Source organism: Onychomys torridus, chromosome 8, assembly GCF_903995425.1.
Source record: "Onychomys torridus chromosome 8, mOncTor1.1, whole genome shotgun sequence".
Classification (NCBI taxonomy): Eukaryota; Metazoa; Chordata; class Mammalia; order Rodentia; family Cricetidae; genus Onychomys; species Onychomys torridus.
The window spans coordinates 68,750,128-68,764,301 of NC_050450.1; positions in this window are offsets into that span (position 1 = coordinate 68,750,128).

A 14,174-nucleotide genomic window follows, 5' to 3' on the forward strand; every position below is an offset into this window, starting at 1 on the left:
GAAACTATTTACCTTTAAATAATGCCATTAAAAGTGAATTTCAGCTCTCCTCACAAAAGGCTGCTTTCGTTATTTGGTATGTTCCTGTGAACCCTGATAAGAACATTTAAGGAAGCACCTGTCAGCTTTGGGTCTGCCTTCCATCCGCTGTGGATCAATTAAAACAAAACAAAAATAAACAACAAAACTGTCTGGCACTAGTTTCTATTCTCTATATTGCCACTGATAGTGAAAAGACTAACAGATGAGGGCCCACTTTTCAGTGTCTGCTGGAGTGACTACTAAATTTGACTACTTTATTGTAGTAATCTCATACCATTTGTTAGGGGGAGAATACCTATTTTACTGATCAGGTTACATATTGAACTTAAATGCAGTTTAATGAATTACTTGTAGAAATCCAAATAAGTTTTGGCTCAGAATGCAATTGTATACAAAAAGCTGCTTTTTCTGTTGCTTGCTTGGTCATTGGGACTACATTTTGATGCATGTCTTTTTAATTAATTGGGTGATGTTTTTCTAAAATTAAAATTTTCTTCTTCCTATAGCCCTGCCATAGGACAGGCTGAGGCTGAGTCTCAGTGTTGCCCTGTTCAGTCTGAGGCAAGTGGGATTTATTTTATTACTTACAGGGGCTTTCACAGCTTTATGGCTGTTGGATATTTATGTCCCCAAACTTGCAGCAAGTTTGGTGAAGGCCCCTAAATTTAATTAAATTTAGGATTTTTATATTCCTTTGGCAGAGAAGGCTCTATATTAATATTCACGTTTGACTGTGGTGGTAATAAACATAAGTATTGTTTTATTACTTAATATCTAAAGCTTTATGAACCTTAATAAATTTTACATTCTTGATTTGGAGGCATGAAATGTTTCAAATTTTTACTTTGAACCCTAGGAAAATAATACTGGTTGTTTTCTGCTCAAACTTAAATTTAACCTCAAGGATAAGCTTAATTATTTGAAATGCCACAGGATACTGGTTTGTTCTAAATCCCAAGCTTATATTGAACATCAGGGTGGTTAGGTCATCTAGAAATGTTTATGATCTTTTCTCAAATCTCACCACACTAGAGCAAATGTTAATGTAGAGCCCTGTAATGAGTGGGAAGGTGATTTGTCTGTGCTTGTGTGGTATGTATGTATGGGTGTAGACTACAGGTGTGGTATTATAAAGGGGTTTGGGTATTTCATGTCTCAGTGGATAGGTAACTAATTTTCAGGCAGCCAAAGTGAAATTGGGTCATGTGATAAGTATTAAACTGGTTTTGGAATGATTTTTTGGAAGTTAATTTTCAGCTTTTACTTAACCATGTTTTGTATAATATGCACACACCAGTAGTATATCCAATTTGTTTTCAATTAGAATTTGCTTTGATTATGGTGTTCAAAACTTGTATGTTGGGGATGGAGAATATAACTTCTAACTTGTTTATTCCTTACATTAGACTAGAAACAGATTTTTTGTTTTGTTTTGTTTGTTTGGTTGGTTTTTTTTTTGGGTTTTTTTTTTTTTTGGGGGGGTTTTTTTTGTTTGTTTGTTTGTTTGGTTTTTGAGACAGGGTTTCTCTGTAGCTTTGGAGCCTGTCCTGGACTAGCTCTGTAGACCAGGCTGGCCTCGAACTCACAGAGATCCGCCTGCCTCTGCCTTCCAAGTGCTGGGATTACAGGTGTGTGCCAGCACTGCCCGGCCAGATTTTTTTTAATGTCTTATTTATTATATATATATATATATATATATATATATATATATATATATATATATATATATATATATATATATATATATATATATATATATATATATATATATATATATATATATACAGTGTTCTGTCTGTATGCCAGAAGAGGACACCAGATCTCATTTATAGATGGTTGTGAGCCACCATGTTTCTGGGAATTGAACTCAGGGCCTCTGGATGAGCAGCCAGTGCTCTTAACCAGTGACCTATCTCTCCAGTCCTTAGAAACAGATTTGTTGTTGTTTTGTGGGATTTTTTTTTTTTTTACTATTTTTTTTAAATTTTGTTGTTGTTGTTGTGCTTCTTTGGGGGATGGGGTTTCTCTGTGTAGCCTTGGCTATCTGGAATTCCACTGTTTCCCAGGCTCGCCTCAAAATCACAGATCTGTCCTCCTCCTTGCTAGGATTAAAGGCTTGCACCACCACACCTGGCTAGATTTAATATTTTTGAGAACTAGTTTTTCCATGACTTGTTCCATTGAAATGTTTAATAACTTTTAGTAAATTACAGAAAGATTTATTATAGGGATTTTACTATAATTCAATCATAGGGTACTTGCTTATCTAATATGTTAAAGGCCCTGGATTTCATTATTACCACCACCATTTAACAATTATGATTAGAGATAGTTTTATCTTGTGTCCACCCCTCTCAAGTACATTGAATTCACTTGAAAGTACCTGTCCCAATTCTAAGTTAAAATTAAAATGTTAATTTACTTGAATAATAGGACTGCTGGAGAGATTTAATAGATTCCTAATCAAAGTTTGGCATAGTGGTTCAGGCCTGTATTCCTAACAGTGGGAATTTGGGGTGGGAAGACTGCTGTGAGTCAGCCTGGGCTGTATAGATACCCTGTCAGAGTGGAGTTGGGGTGTTGATAATGTCCTAGTGTCTCTTTGGAGTTTAGTGACCCAGAGAGCCAATAGTTTTAGGTCTCTATGGAGCCCACTGGTAAAACTTGATGAATATACTGACTTCACTTTAGTGAGATGCAGTTTGGGTAAGCTTCTGAAATGGGCAATTTGTACAACATCTGTATTGTTTAGAATTTACTACGTATGGCCCCTTAATAAATCAGAGAGGCGTTTTTTAAGGGTAATATTTATTTACCTATGTAATACTGAAGTTGTGTATTAAAAAATGAATCTAATTTTCTTGTCACTTTTGGGAAATTCCTCCAAAAGAAGATTTAGTGAAGTGACTGGAATATATGAGAAAACTTTATTGCAGAAATATTTCTCTGTTATCTATATTAGCTCTTCATGAATGAAATTGAGGATTTCTTTTTAACCTTTCTTAATATTTTGGGGTTTTTTGTCATAAAGTCATTTAAATTATCTTGTTTTATAGTATCTTATAATTTCTCTGATAATTCTTTGTAAAATAAACACTTTAAATGATATAGAGGCATATGTGGTAGATGTCTGAATTAGAGTAATACTGAATTTTTAAAACCAGTATCTTAAGCTCTTAGACATTCTTTTTTTTTTTCTTTCTTTTTTTTTTTTTTTCCCCTCGAGCCAGGGTTTCTCTGTGTAGCTTTGTGCCTGTCCTGGAACTCCCTTTGGAGACCAGGCTGGCCTTGAACTCACAGAGATCCACCTGGCTCTGCCTCCCCAGTGCTGGGATTAAAGGTGTGCACCACCACCCGGCTCTTAGACATTCTCAATAGACCACTGTTGTATTATTCAGATAAACTGAACGTGAACTCGAGCTCTTCCTGAGTGGTTTCCTTATGTTGAACTTTCAGGGTTTTGTTTGTTCGTTTTAATGTTACCTGGCAGTTTTGTTGGCCAGGTGTGGTGGCACATACATAATTTTGGCATTCTGGAGGATGAGATGAGATAATCCTGCAAGTTGGAGGCCAGCCAGTGTTAGAGTAAGACCCTGTCACAATTTTTTTCCTCTGGGTGTGGTGCTGCACACCTTTAATTTTAAAAGGAAGTATACCTGGTGGGTCTGAGTTCAGTTTCCTCCTGGTCTGCCTGTGTGTATAAATTCAGACCATCCATCCATACGTCATACATAATGAGATGGTATCCTAAAAATTTTTTTTCAGTAAAGCTAAAAAAAATTATTTTTAATAAGCAATTATTATTTTCTTCTAAATGCTATGCATTCTCACTTTAATATTTACTATTCAAAAGATAATTTCACCTTTCACCTCCACTTCTGGACAACAATTTAAAATTAAATTAAGGGCTGGGGATTTAGCTCAGTGGTAGAGCGCTTGCCTAGCAAATGCAAGGCCCTGGGTTCCATCCTTAGCTCCACAAAAATAAAATAAAATAAAATTAGTTAGAATGATACAGATTAATTTTCTCTAAAATCTCACTTTAATTTCCAGGGGAAAATATATTTTAGTAAGAAAAATATAGACTACCAGAGTAGAGATACAAAGCCTAAAGCCAATTCCAACTGTTTTTGTTTAAGTAAGTTAAATACATTGAATACTCTGTAAGTAAAGTCCTGGGTGTTAACTTTGATTAGGCTCTCGAGGCTGAATATGACAATATGTTTTTGTGTGTGTTGTCATTGTGAATAGAGTCACTGCAGAGAGGATAAATGTGAGTACATTGCCTTAAAGGATTAATTGGATTCCATCCATTTTATATGTTGCTATGATTTGTAAGATTGATTATAGGGCAGTTTTAGTAACTTTCTAAGCCCTCTGACATTGTTGCAGTTCTGGGAACTTGCGAATGTGTGTTTTCTTTTGAGTTTTATTAATGTTTAAAAATCCATGTCTTCACCATTTGTTAAGTTTGAGGGATTGGTAACGAAATTGGTTGATTTCCCTACTTGACTAACAATGAAGAAAGAAGCTGGAGGTAGCCCAGTGGCAGAGTGCGTGCGTGTTAGGCATGTATGAAGCCCTGGATTCATTCCCCAGCACCAAAAGAAATGAAAAGGAAGAACGAAGACCTGTTCCCCAATGTAATTATGCATTAGCTGAGACTGGTTATGTTGGAAAGAAGCCATTGTGTGGTGGGTTTAGATTTAGAACCTTAAATAGTATGATAATAACTATTTCTGCTGATTTTTGTTCCTTTGAAGTTTTACCCTTTTATTTTGGTAAAGATCATTGACACTTTATTAAGATAGTCTGCTAATCCCGTTTGAATATCTTTTCTAGGGTTGTTTAATTACCCAAGTTGGCCAAGCGAAGAATGATTACAGTTCTTATAATTTGAATCAAATAGGGCATCTATTTAGAGTGAACTTCCCTTTACTTGATAGCTGGTTGATACACGTGGAGGAGAAGTAACAAAATTAATAGTCCCCTAATATTTGTCTACATACTAATTGAAATTTAAAGGTTATCACATTTAAATGTATGCCACCTTTTAGGGCAACCAAAATTTCCAGCACACTTCACACATTGAATACATTATTGATTGGACATTAAAGCATGTCCAGGAGATACTTCAGTCAGTGTTCTAGCTCATTATCACTCAATTTCAGTAGCCAATGTAAATTTTGCTAGATTTAGGCAAACTTTTAAAATGTACTGTCAGGCTCTGAGGAAATTAAATGCACATTGACTTTTTTAAAAGTATGGGGTGACTCCTCAGTTTAATACAATTTGTGTTTTTGTTAACTAGCAGCAGAATTTCAGCATTTGCTACTTACTGGTAGAGAAGAAAAATCCCACAGCCCTGCCAGTACAGGTTAGTTTAATCTGTAAGTACCTGATGTTCCTCTTTTTTTTTTTTTAACCCCACCCCCACCCCCAACATACTCATTTAACGCACATAAGGAAGAAAAAACTGCTGTGCAGTTTCTTAAATGTGAGTATAAATAATAGATCCATTGGACATTCTCAAACACTCAGTTCTTGGACCGGAGTGAGTAGCTCTATTCTTGCTGACCCTAGTTGTAATAAAGGTGTAATGCTGCTCTCTTATTATCTGGTGGTTCTTGAACCTTTGTAGATAGATGCCTTTTAGACAGAAGGGAGAGAGAGGGGAAATACTTTGTTTACTCAGTCCATGTAGTCCACGGCTTCATGTCCAGGGTCCTTGATTAAACTACTCCATGGTGTTTTTCAGTCATCCTTTACCTTCTACAGTGTGAATCAACATAAGACAGATTTCCTCAACTATAGCAGGAGAAAAATGGTGTACAATTATTAGCTAGGGAGTTTTACTTATACTGTTTTAAATGTAGTAATACTTAAAAATAATTTATTTGTCTCTGTAAGCTATAAGTTACACTAAAGGGCCATGTGGGTTCATCAACTGACATGAAGGCTTATTGCTCACCAAGAGCCCTGCACAATTGTGTATACTTTAATCCCAGAACTCTGCAGTTTGAGGTAGAAATGATGTGATTTTAAGGCCAGGCTGGGCTGTGTAATGATTCCCTGGCTTAAAATGAGTCAAATTCTTATGTAATTCTTGGAGTTTAATGAGGAAGTCATATACTTAAGATTTAACCATTGACAGTAAAAGTAAGTTGGATGGTGATTAGTCATTCTTCAATTGGATTAGTATTTTATTTGGGACCCATATGATTTGTTTAAATTTTTAAAGATCTACATCTAGCAGCCAGTAATAAAAATATATTGTGAATTTTTTCCCACTTTGTATTTGATTGTAAAATGCCTGAGGGCCTAAGTTTGATTGCCTTTCACAGTTTAATCTAAGAATGGCGTAGATACAGTGGAAATGGTTTTCCTTATCTCTTTAGAGCTGCCTTTCTGGTGAGTACTGCTTTATAATTTTCATATCATGGCTTTTTTTTTTTTTTTTTTTTAGCCTAGCTGAAACATGAACAGTGATCAAAGATGAGAGCAGTCAGAATGTTCACAGTGTGGTTAGTAATTGGATCAGATCCTTAGACCATTGACATTTCCTTATGTTCCCTATTTGGGTTCAGCCACCCCTCTCATTTTCCTAAAGGATCATATGCACAAAAAATGTTGAACACAGATTATTTCCTTTGGTGAAGAGAAATGATCGTTTTACTTAAAATTATAGATTAAAGTCTAGGGACAGGAGAGATGGCTCAACAGTTTAAGGCCAGGCCATAACTCCAGGTGTGGTGATACATACCTTTAATCTTAGCACTTGAGAAGGGAGAGGCAAGTGGATCTCCAGGAGTTCCAGGACAGCCTAGTCTACATAGTGAGTTCAAGGACAGCCAGGACTATGTAGAGAAACTTCATAGAAAAAACATGTCATGCTGGCAGTGGACCTAAGCTCAGTTCCCATTATGCATGTTAGGTGACTCACAACCACCTAGCTCCAAGAGGATCTTGGACATAATGTGCTCATGAGCACATACACATAATTAAGAAATACATCTTTTTCTGTGATCTTGTTTTTCACTGCATAGGTGAATGAAATAATAGAATTCTATTCTGTTCTTGAGCAGTTTTAGTCATTCTTTCCCTGCATGGAAAACTTGGGATACAAATTATCTTGTTTAGTCATTTGCCTGTGAAATAAGGATTTCTTTCCCTCTTTATTTTTTAGCCACATTCTAGATAATGTCACTATATTCATATATACATTCCATTACCGCTATGACCTTTATGAACCAATAACGTCAATCCTGTTGCTTTTGGTATAAGCAATATTAGTTTTCTAAAATCTGGAATTCATGACAGGTATGGTAATGTATTCTAGATGAGCTCTCAACAAAGTCTTGAGTCTGAATTTGTGTCTTTAAGATTTAAAGTGAAATAAATTTCTAAGGAATTCTGTCCTTTCCTAGCATGGATAAGCAGACTGACAGTTGGTAAGTATGTAACTTCAAATGCATGTAGTGGTAAGGGTGAGTTGCCAAACTGTACTCGAAGACAATTAGAAGAGAACAGAAATTCCTGAATCAGTCTAGGAACTTTATATGTATATCTAATGTTTGCTCCAAATATTTGTGCTCAAAATGATTAAACTGAAACATACCTTACTCATTTGTCTGATTTCTTTTTGTTGTTGTTTATTTTTGTGTTTTTTGTTGACAGTTTTTATTTTTTGATATGGAAATTTAAGTGATGCTAATTTTATGTTTAAAACCTTTTCCTTGAGGTGTCAAGACATGACTTCTGAAATTAACTTAAAGACAGTTTGCTTATATGTATTCTAACAACCCAATGTTGACTAAGTTTACTTAAAACCTGCTGTTTCTCATTTCCATTTAAAAATAAGCAAAATATGGTGGCAATGGGGAGAGAGCTGGTGTATAATTTCTGGTGCACAATTTTTTTATTATTATTCATGTGTCTAGTGCATCCAGTTTTCCTTTTGAAGCTGAAAGGGGGTTGTATGGGTCTCAGAGCTGGAGCTTCAGGCACTTGTAACCCACCTGGTGTGGATCCTGGGAACTGAACTTAGTCCTCATGCAAGAGGAATGTCTTTTAACTGCTGAGCTGTCTGCATCCCTTAGCCAGTGCTTTATAAGTTATGGGGCAGTACTGGAATTTGCTGGGAAGAGAGGGCTTTCCTCTTGTGTTTTTTTTTATGTAGGTGTCCTCCCTGACACCTGCTTGTAATCTGTTAAATTGTAAACTATCCTCGGCACACCAAAGGACAACCCCTTGGAGTTTGTGGTCTAATGTGGGTTGTGGGAACCTATTTTACCACCCCTCTGGTGTTGGGTTAGTAACAAAGGATAATGAACTAAAGTGAAAAGTATTTAATACAGTGGAGAAAAAGATGATTATTTCAGAGAAGTAAGTAATTTCTTTACATCATTGTTTTCTGAAAAGTTACAGAAATGGGTCTGCCTTTCTTTAGTCTCCAGGTTTTACTCTTGACAAGTGTCAAGTTGCACTTCAAGAAAATGAAGAGCAAATCATTTGGGGGATATGATTATGTGGAGGATCTTGAGCAAAGCACCAAAAGGAAGAATAGATTTTCTAGCCTGTGTATGATTATTACATGGTACATGAACAGAAACCTTGACCAATGTCATTTTTTACATAAGTTCACTAAAGGTGAATTATATGCTAGCCTTTAATTCATTAACACTGGAACTTTGTGATAAAATAAAAATTTCCCACACAAATAATAGTGTATGTGATACTTTGTGTCTCCTGTCTCAGGAGCATTAGTTTACAGAGTGTCTTCTCCAACCCTAGTGCGCATCTATCTACACACACATGAGACTGTTGAACTTGGGTATATACTTAAAGCATTGTAGTTGAATCCCACTGAGTGGGATCTCTGCCCCTGGCTGTTAGGAACTTGCTATGTAGACCCTGTTCACCTGGAATTCCCAGAATTATCCTACCTCTTATCTCCCCAGGGTTTGGATTGAAGGTAGGCACTAAGCTGAGCATAAATTCCATTCTTTCATCTTCTCTGGTTTATTGTGATACCTTTCTCTTCCCACATGTACCACATTTTAGATAACAAACTGGATAGATCCCTAAGCCTTAGCAATGATTAATTTGATTACAGTGGCTACTTAAATCATTGTTTTATGTATCCTAACTTAGGCCTAGCAGTGCCGCTTGTATTTTGCACATGGGGAGGGAGAGCCAGACAGATCTGAGTTTGAAGGGAGCCTAGTCTATAGGGCAAGATCCAGGACAAACAGGGCTACTTGGGAACCTTGTCTCAAAATAACCTAAATAAGTTAACTAAATAACATTGTGGATACTTTTTCTGTGTACCACATGTATAACTGATTGCCACAACAGTCAGAAGAGGATGTCAGACCCCTGACCTGGAGTTACAAATTGTTGTAAGCCACCATGTGGGTGCTGGAAACATTAGCCAGCCCTCAGACTTAATCTTAAAAGGTCCAAGCTGTCCTAAAACTTCCCTACCCCCAGCAACAAATCACATACCTCTGCTATTTCATTTTTTGCCTAGATAATACTAGATATACTATTAAAAATAGAGTATCTTTTATTTGTAGGATTTTAAACCTGGATGAACCATGGTGTCCTTTTGGTCATGACCTTTAAGACATACTTAAATTTCAAAGGTCTTTTGGACAGCAAATGGGGAAAGGTGCAAGTTGTTTTGGTGGTGGTGACAAAGATACTGAACATTACTTTGGATTCAACAGGACAGAAGTCAGTTGTGTGAATAATTACTCTAAACATTGAAACTGCAAAAAGAAGAAGACAATTGTACTATTAGGGATTATATACAGACCTTGTTAGGCAAATTGCCCATACTCTGGCCTCTGCTTTGTGTGTATGTGTGTTGTGTCAGGGTTTCTTTGTAGCCCTGCCTGCCCTGTTACCGGTTCTGTACACTAGGCAGGCCTCAAACTCAGAAATCTGCTGCCTGTGGCTTCTGAATGCCAGGATTAAAGGTATGGGCCACCACAGCACACCTTAGGAATCTTACTGAGGTCAGAACAGGAAAATCAATGCCCAGCCACAAAAGTTAAGGCCCTGAACTGTTGTTGGTTTCTGAATATACTTGGGTAATGTTTTGTTATTGATTTCTATTGTGGGTGAAGATTAGCTTACTCCATCTCTACTATCCTTCACCTCCTTGTGATTGTATCATGCTTTGTTTCATTATTGCTTTTCTCAGTTTGTAAAGGATGTCTCAGTGAATCTAAGGACTGGAACACTCGTTGGTAAAGATACCATCCTATTTACCTGTCACTTAGGTTTTATGTGTAGTCAAGGTTGGGGCATAATGCATTTTCTGTAACATTTTGTTTCTACACTGAAAAATTCTGTTTGCTTGCAGCCCAGGCTGTCCAGAAAAACAATATGTTCCTTATTCTTTGCAGTTTCATTGTCCTTTTTTTTTTTTAAGAGAAAAATTCTATATGGTATTTTGAGCTATTCTGCCTCAGCTAACAATAGCTAGGATTAAGGGTGTGAGCCGTCTCAACCAATACATTCTGTTTCTTAGCAGTTAAGTGGTTTATAAAAAGTTTTTTTCCCCCCAGATATAGTTTCAATTCCAACAGTTCTTGAACCCCCTTGTGGCCAGGGATCACCTGAAACTATTAAATTGTCATACTTTGTGAGTGTGCCTGTGTTACTTTATGTACCAAATGTCTAGGTGCCTGCTGACGAAAGGGTATTAGATCGTCTGGAACTGGAGTTGCAGATTATAATATGGGAAATGAAACTTGATCCAGTACAAGAGCAGCAAGTGCTCTGACCATTGAGCAGTCTCCTGCTTGCCTGGAGCTCTTGATTCTTGTGGATTTTGAGCATTACAGGTGTATGAACTTCCTTGCCTTAAAAAACTCCATGTGGAAATTTCTACTTCCTTACTTAACCTTACTGTTGTGAGCCTATATAAATTACTTTACATTGGAATTCATGTGGCCATTAAACCTGAGGCCCTGAGTTTGATCCTTGGGGTTTCCATGGTAGGAGAGATGACACTCCCAAGTTGTACCGTGACCTCCACCTGTGTCCTCTGGTAGTCACATAAATATTAAAATTGTTTAGTCTTAAAAAAATAAAAGAGTTGGGTGGTGGTGGCGCACACCTTACATTCCAGCACTCAGGAGGCAGAGGCAGGCAGATCTCTTGAGTTCCAGGCCAGCCTGGTCTTCAAAGCAAGTTCCAGGAAAGGCAAAGCTACACAAAGAAACCCTGTCTTGAACAACAAAACAAAACAAAACAAAAATGACGTGGTAGTATACAGCTTTTAATTCCAGCATTGGAGAGCCAGAGGCAGACAGAACTGCCAGTTAATCCTGATCTATATATAAAGTTCCTAAGTGGCCCGGACTGCATGGCTCAAAACAAAACTGAGCGCCCCCCCCCCCCAAAAAAAAAGCCCGTTTTACTCTCTAGACCTTTGTATTTGCAGGTCCTTCAGTTTAGCCTGGGCTTTCTTAGATTTCAAATGTCACTTCAGTAGACAATCTCTGAGACAGGGTCTTGCTATGTAGTTATGATTTGATCTGCCACTCACTATGTACGCAGACCAAGCTGGCCTTCAGCTCACAGATATGCCTGCCTCTGCCTCCTGAGTCCTGGGGGAAGTAGCATGTGCCACCACAAGCAGCTGTCCCACTTTCCCAACTGCTATATTCTTCTCCCCCTCCCCCAGGACACTTTGTGTGTCCTGTGTTAACTGATGATGTCTGCTTACCTAGCTAGAATTTTATAATGTGTATGAGTGTTTTGTTTTCATGTATTTGTGTGCATTTGTGTGCCTGGTGCCCATGGAGGTGAGGAGATAGCATTGGATCCCCTGGAAATGGAGTTACAGTTTCAAGCCATCATGTGAAGCTGAGAATTGAATCCAGATCCTTTGAAGAGTAGCCAGTGCTCCCCATCTCTCCAGCCCAGCTCACCACTAGGACTTCAGGGAAGTGGGAGATGTTTGTTTCCCCATAGTTTGTGTAACAGTGCCCAACAGATGCAAAGACACTCAGCACATAACTTAGTAAATGAATGAATGGCTCCACACAAGAAATCCTTAAGTAGCAGTGGCTAACTCCTATAATCCTAGTGTTTTGAGGAGCTATGGCAGGAGGATCCTTTAGGTCCATCATGAGTAATGGTGGAGAAACACGAGAATCTCATTTACTAGGGCTGTAGACTGAAGAACACTGGCTGCTCTCAGAAGTCTGGGTTTGATTCCCAGCACCTAAATGGCAGCTCAGAGTTCTCTGTAACTCCAGTTCCAGGGAACCTTATGGCTTCCACATGCACTTCCCACAAGTGACTTACAGACATACGTGCAGGAAAGAAACCCAAGCACATAAACAATTGCTCTTAAAGTTGGGAAAAGCATTTGCTTCCATCCTTGATAAGCTGATTTTGATATGTGTTCTCCATGGTGGAAGGAGGGAACCAATTTCTTGGAATGTCCTCTGACCTTCACATGCATTTTGTGTGTGTGTGTGTATAAATGAGGGGAGGGGATGACTCCGTTGATAGTGCATAATAGCATTTACTGTTTTTGCAGAGGACCTTGGTTCAGTTCCCAGCTGTCCTGGTCCTGGAAGTTGCTATGTAGGCCAGGATGGTCTTTAAATTACAGAAATCTATGTCAGCTTCCAAGAGTACTGGATTAAAGGAGTGCGCTACTAAGCTTAGCTCAGTAATTCAGCTTTTTTGGTCAGTTTCCACTGAAACATAAATGTATTTGGGTAAGGAAGGCAGGGCCAGTACATCCTGAACTAGTTTTGAGTACATACTATTAAACTTTTCTCTGAACTTTTAAGAGGAAACCCTTAGAATTTTATGCATGTTCACAATTGGATTGCATATGATTAAAATCTGATACATCATGGAAAAGAACACATCTCAGAGCAAAGGTTTACATAATCCAAGCCAATCAACCTAAACAGAAAACCGCCTACTCTACCATTTAGCGACCAGTTCCTCGTCCTCCCATGAAATGAGAACACAAACAGGACATGAGTCCCTTGGATACTCCAATGCAGTAAGGCACAACTGGCTTGCAGCTTACCTGACCTGGAATGTCATTTGCTTCTAAATAAAGTTTACTTTCCACTTCTCAGTCTGTGTGCACTTTGTCATTTCTTTCAGTAGGGTGACAAGAACCTGGAAACCCTCAGTAACAAAAGCAAACATTTAGTAAGTTAACATCAGCATTGGGGTGAAGTATTTTACTTCACATATTAAAAAGATCTGAGATATGAGTGAACCCACAAACATCTATAAATCCAGTTCCAAGTGATCTGGTGACTTCTGAGTACCTTTCAGGCATGTGCACCCTATGCACATAAGCCCATGGAAACAATTTTTTTTTCTACTTGCAATATTTTGGGTGTGTGTGTCAGAATTTTATTATATGTGTATGGGTGCATGAATATCTTGCAATACTTATGTGCAGTGTCCAAAGACCAGAGGAGATTTTTAGATCCTTTAGAATTAAGGGTTAGAGTTGGTTGTTAGCCACCTTATGGGTGCTGGGAACTGAACGTGCATCCTCTGGACGAGCAGCCAGTGCTCCTAACTACAGAACCGTCTCCCCAGTTCTGTGATAATATACATTCTTAAGTTAAAAAAAAAAAAAAAAAAAAAAAAAAAAACTGATATTGCAAGAAATACCTACCTAGAGGACTACAGGAGAAATCAAGCATTTTTAGTTTAATGAGCCCCATTTCTCGGAGCAAGACTCTAGCTTGATGTTAAATTGTTGTGAATGTTTTTCTTTTTCTTTTTCTTTTTTTTTAATTTTGGTTTTTGAGACAGGGTTTCTCTGTGTAGCTTTGTGCCTTTCCTGGATCTTACTCTGTAGACCAGGCTGGCCTCGAACTCACAGAGATCCGCCTGCCTCTGCCTCCCGAGTGCTGGGATTAAAGACATGTGCCACCACCGCCTGGCACGAATGTTGTTAGTGAATAAAATGGCAAATTGCATTCTATCCCTGGTAAAAGCAAAATATCTTGAGTCAACAAGATTTCTCCCTAACAGGTTTTCTCCCTTTATGTTTCTTAGCGAGGGGGGTGGGGGTGCGGTTTTTGTTTTGTTTTGTTTTTTGGGTTGTTTTTTGTTTTTTGTTT